The sequence below is a fragment of the Lichenostomus cassidix genome, chromosome 1 (genome assembly GCF_008360975.1).
Source record: "Lichenostomus cassidix isolate B80296 chromosome 1, HeHo_3.0, whole genome shotgun sequence".
NCBI classification, from domain to species: Eukaryota; Metazoa; Chordata; class Aves; order Passeriformes; family Meliphagidae; genus Lichenostomus; species Lichenostomus cassidix.
The window spans coordinates 14,423,857-14,429,887 of record NC_139479.1 but is presented as its reverse complement, the minus strand read 5'-3'; positions in this window follow the sequence as shown (position 1 = coordinate 14,429,887).

Below are 6,031 nucleotides of genomic sequence, written 5' to 3'. Positions count from 1 at the left end.
CCAGTGTAGTTGACTGAAGTTGTAAGGGGTCCGGCGGGGCTCGGCCGCCTGGCCCCAACGAGCTTCCGGGGCTTCGGGAGACCTCGGGGGCCTCACCTGGCCCAAGCTCTCAGCCCTCCCGGCTGTTCAGCTCTGTCCAGAGGCGGCTGCGGTCAGCCTCGGTGTTCCCAGGGTCGCTCCTTGGAGCGGTAGGGACCACGCGGCGGAGGCGGGTGCCTCCCGGGCAGGAACGCCGTGGAGTCGCTGGTCGCTTCCCGTGATAAAGAGAGTGCTACGAGTTGAGAGTCAGCAGTGTGCAGTTTATTCAGGAGAAGCGGCGCGGGGGAGGCACACTGGGGGCTCTCGGGTGGGGCGGTCCACGCAGCTGCCGGGCGCAGAACCCGGCGGGGCTGGGGTCGCGGCCACACCACACCGAGAGAACAAAGGGAAGGGGGTTTTAGGGGGAAATACGGGGTTTCCCGGGGAGGAACAGCAGGGGCGGAGCCAACGGGGCTCCGGGACAACATGAGGGACAAGCGGGGGAGCAAATGAAATATAAGTAGGGAGGGGATTACAAGCAACTCATGGGGAAAGCCCGGTAACAGAACATTCTAGTGAGGGCAAGCAGCGGGGGCGGTGATAGGGGCGGGGAAGCAAACCTTAAACCAATAGGCTTAGGAAAAACTTTCCAGGGGAGGGAGAGAGCGGTTTACGGCCCGGCCTCCTCCGAGTCCCAGGCGATGGCATCCTCGGCAGCGTCCCCGTGGATTACGCCGACCGCCGGCCTCGGGGACTCGGGATCTGCAGCATCGGGCCGCCGCACCCCCACACCTCCCCCGTCTTTACTAAATAAGGAGCGAATATGCTTAACTAAATATTTCTTAATCAATGCAAATGAAGCAGCAATTAAAGCAATAGCAAATAAAACAATAACGCAGTCTTTTAAAAGCGTGGCTCCCCATTCGGGCAGTCCCAGTCCTTTCAGTGCTTTGTGGGCCCATCCTCCGACGGTGGAAAGCGTGGAGTTCACAGCATGACGGACGCCATCCAAGGTGCTTTCAAACCAGAGACTGCTCTCGAAGGTGATGTTTCTTATCAAGGCGTCCATATCCTGCAGCCTCTGGTGGATGCTACGGCTCCTGGAGGATAGGTTGAAGCAGCAGAGCCCCTCAAACTGTTGACAGCCATGTCCATGCGCAAGGAGCAAAAAATCAACGGATACACATTTGCTCCTTGTTCATGGCACGGGCTGAAGTCACCCAGATGTTGGAGCTAGGCTGCCTCACAACCCACGGTTGGACTGGGACGATGGTCAAGAGGAGGAGGAAAAGGTGCGCGAGGGTGACGGTGCGCATCTTGGCCACTGAATGTGGAGATAAACAAAACAGCATTAACATAAGAAACACGTGTTGGGGTAGGAGGAGGAGGGAGGACGGAAAGGCCATAGGGAAGGGGGGGAAGGAAAGTGGGAGGCTGGCTCAGGGAACTGCGGGATGGACTCTTGGTGACTCAGACGCTCTGCTTGCGAGTGTGGGGTCGGAGGCGGCGAGGTGAGGAAGGTGGAGTCTCCGCCTTCTTCTTGCGGCGCCAGTGGGCCGATGTCACGTCCTTTGGCTCCGGTCTCGGGGAGAGTGGCCCTGCTTTTAGGAACGGCTTGACAAATTTAGCTGGGACCCATCGTGGCCCTTCAGAGGTGGAGACGCAGCAATAGCCACGCCCCCAGATGACGAGAGGGAAGGGGCCAACGATCTTTAGGGAATCCGGTTCCTTGATCAGGACAAGGGGGCGCTCCTTCAGTTTGGCTCGCGTGTGGTTGGCAAAGTGGCGAACCACCGGGGGGTCTGGCTCCTTATCGGAGCAATTGAGAAAATTTAGAGTAAAAAGAGCCCTGGCGAGCCGATTTGCCGGGGTCTCTGTTTCTGGTCCCCCCTTTTGCTGCTGAAGCACCCTCTTGAGGGACCGATGGGCCCTTTCTACCAGGGCTTGACCCGTGGCTGAGTGGGGAATCCCGGTGGTGTGGGAAATGCCCCACTGGAGGAAAAATTTCCTCACTGGTCCAGAGGTGTAACACGGACCGTTGTCCGTCTTAACCTCTTTAGGAATACCCAGGACGGCGAAGGCCTGCAGGAAGTGCGAAATCGCATCCTTCGCCTTTTCCCCCGAATGTGCGGTGGCAAAGATCGCGCCTGAAAAGGTGTCTACGCTCACGTGTATATATTTTAGTCGGCCAAATTCAGGCACGTGCGTGACATCTGACTGCCAAAACTCCCCACTATTAAGCCCTCTGGGGTTGATTCCAGACCCCATGGATGTAATCTGGAGGGGTTGACAATGGGGACAGGCCGCCACAATGGCCTTGGCTTGGTCCACTGTTAACTCAAACATTCGCCTCAAGGCCGGGACATTTTGGTGAAAGAGTGCATGGCTCAGCGATGCCTGCTGGAATCGATCAGGCACGTTGGCAACATGCACGGGCGCAGCGAGCGCGTCTGCCACCCTATTCCCTTCCGTGATTGGACCCGGAAGGTCAGTGTGTGAACGCACATGCATCACGTAGAAGGGTTGGTCACGGTGGGAAATGGCTGTCTTGAGCCTCTTGACCAAGCAATTAATTTGTGGGTTGGAGGAGCCGGACAGCCAACTGTCCTCAGCCCTTGAAACGATCCCCGCTACATAGGCCGAATCAGTAACCAGATTGAAGGGTCCCGGAAAGCGCTCAAATGCTCTGACGGCGGCTGCGAGCTCGGCCACCTGGGCGGACCCAGAAACGATCTCGACATCGCAATCCCACCGCTCTGTCGAGGGGTTCCACCAGGCGATCACCGATTTTCCTGATGTGCCCGAGCCGTCAGTGAAAAGTGTCGGAGCACTGAGGGGTTTCCGACTTTGGACCCGGTCAAGAACAATTTTTAGTTCAGATATTGCGAATATCTTATGTTTTGGAAACCAGGTAACAACCTGGCCGGGAAACGATTCAAGTGCTAGCTGCATCTCCTCACTCTTTATCAAGGCGAATTCGAATGATTTTGTATCAAATGGAACGTGGATGTATGCGAACTCACGTCCTGCTAGGGTGGACAGGCGGGACCTCGCTCGTCTAACAAGCTGCGCCGTTTTGTCCAGTGGCGAAACTAAAACTTTGGAGGACGAGATAGGCAGGAAGACCCACTCAATAATGAGCAGTCGGTTCTCCATGTCTTTCAGGTCCCATTGAAAGATGAGCCTGTGCAGGTGGGGCATTTTACCTAGGATGGCCAAATTAAAGGGCAATTTGGGGTCGCATCGGTGAACGCGACATGTTTTCAGGGCGTTCTGTACCTTTCTGATGGATTCCCGCGCTTCCGGGGTCAATGTCCTTGGGGAGGTCAGGTCGCGATCTCCACACAGGAGGGAAAACAGCGGGACCAGGTCTTCCGAGGAGATGCCGATCAGGGGCCGAATCCAGTTGATGGCACCACAGAGCTGGTGCATTTCCTGCAGGTTAGATGGATTGTCAATAATTTTGATCGGCAAGGGTGTTATTGTTTGCTCCTCAATTTTTGCTCCCAGGTATCTCCACGGCGCCGTCACCTGGACCTTGGAGGGTTGGATCTCAAACCCTTCGCTCTCTAGGGCCCCCACGACTCTAGAGAGTGCTGACCGCAAGATGGCTTCGGTTGGCGAACAGACCAATACATCATCCATATAATGGACAATGATTGACTCACCCGTGACCTCTCGCACTGGTGCGAGAATGCTGTCCACATACCACTGGCAAATGGTGGGGGAGTTTTTCATCCCTTGCGGGAGCACTCACCAGTGATAGCGGCGCATTGGGCGTTCCCTGTTGGTGGAGGGAACTGAAAAGGCGAACCTGGGCGCATCGTCTGGGTGCAGGGGGATCTGGAAGAAGCAGTCCTTTATGTCCACCACTGCAATCTTCCAGTCCCGCGGGAGCATTGAAGGCGATGGCAACCCGGGCTGGAGAGGCCCCATGTCCTCAATGACTTCGTTTATTTTTCTGAGGTCATGGAGGAGCCTCCATTTGGTCCCTCCCGCCTTCTTGATAACGAAGACGGGCGAGTTCCATGGACTGGTTGAGGGCACGATGTGCCCCTTCTCCAGTTGCTCCTCAACGAGCTCTTCGAGCGCTCTTAATTTGTGTATAGGCAAAGGCCACTGGTCGACCCAGACAGGTTTATCAGTGAGCCAATTCAATGGCTGGGTCGGGCGCTCACCAGTGACCCCAATCAAAAATCCCGAGCCGGAGCCAATTCGACTCGGGCACCCCATTGGGACATAGTGTCTCTCCCCCACAGGTTGAATCCCGAGTTGATGATGAATGGCCGCACGGTGGCAATGCGACCCTCGGGGCCTTCAATTAGAACGGGGATGGAACTCCGCTCTGCAGGAGTATATCCTCCCACACCTTTCAACGACTGAGCCACAGGCTCCTTGGCCCATGCCGACGGCCAACTCGCTGAGGAGATGATCGTGACATCCGCACTAGTGTCAATCATGCCAGTAAGGGAGATGTTGCTTCCCTTCTGGGAAAGGCCACAAGTAAGCATTGGCCTGCTCTTACCAACCGCCTCGGACCAGGCAACCAGCGGTCGTTCCGTGAGGATAGCGTGGAACGGGATGACCTTGATCCTGGCCACGACCTGATTCCTAGAGAGGATAAGAGGGGGGTCGGCAACTTCAACCTGGAGTGGAAAGAACCCCTCTGCATCCACTATGATCAAGGAAGGGATGATGGCAATCCCTTTGGGTCCGGCGTCCGCATCTGAAATGGCAAGGACAAGAGCGTCAGGAAAGTCACATTTGAGCTTAACAAGAAAGGAGTCACATCCGGGTATGGTACAGTCATCATCGACCCACGCCTGCTGGAAATCCGTGGGGTCGAGGCCGGCCGGTGGCTGTTGGCAGCGTGAGGCCGGCATCTCACGCTGCGCTCTCAGTTTCCCTGGCCAGCAGGGAAGGGAGGTGGAAACGAGGAAGGGTCAGTTAGGGACATGGGGGAAGGACGCTGGGCGCGGGCAGGGGCAGGAGCAGGAGAGCGGGAGAACTTGGAAATTTCCTCGACCGGCGTGGGGCAGTCTGCGGCGAAGTGTCCTCTTTTGCTACACCGGTTACAGGTGGCATAGGTGTTTCGGATGGCCAGTGCCTGAGAGGTGTTAGCATTCAGCGCCTTGACCGCAGCCAGGCGCCGACAGGCACTGACCATCTGGGCGATGGTCGGCCGTGGGTCATGTGGCAGGGACAATATGATTTCTTTGCAGATGGCGTTGGATCTGGTGATTGCCCCGTCCACAAGCAGCTGCTCCCTGATGGTGTGGTCGGGGACCTGACGATCGATGGCCTGTTTTAATTTATCAACAAAACTGGGGAAGGCCTCGTCAGGCCCTTGGAATATCTCCAAGTAGGGGATGGTCGGGGCATCCACCGGAGGGATACCAAGCAGTACCCTCTCCGCTGCACCAGCGAGAGACACCAGAACGTCTATGGGTATCCCTCGGGCTTGCGTCTGGGGTTTAGAGTAATCCCCCTCACCCAACAACAACTCGAAGGTGGGGCCGTTTGGAGTGCCGTGCCCAGGAAGCAGTCGCTCTAGCCCCCTGATCTGCCTTTTCCACTCGTCCTCCCACTCTTGGTATTCAACGGGGGACAGTAGACAAGACATCACTAATTTGATGTCGGAGGGAACTAGAGGGACGCCGGTGAGAGTGACGTGAAGGACTGCTCTGAAATAGTTCGAGTCCCGGCCAAACTCCTTTTGCGTTTTGGCCAGGTCTTTGAGCGCGGCCCTATCAAAGGGCTCCCACCGTGGGTGATCGCGTTGCCCCGAAACGCGGACTGGTGCGGCGAAGGGGGCCTGGAGGCTCCCCGGTTCCGGATCTCGGTGACAACCTTTCCCAGCCAAGCCGGAGGACCCATCCAAGATGGCCTCCTTCCGGTCAGGGACCATTGGAGGACCAACAAAGATGGCCTCCTTCCGGTCAGGGACCGTTGGAGGACCAACAAAGATGGCCTCCTTCCGGTCAGGGACCGTTGGAGGACCAACAAAGATGGC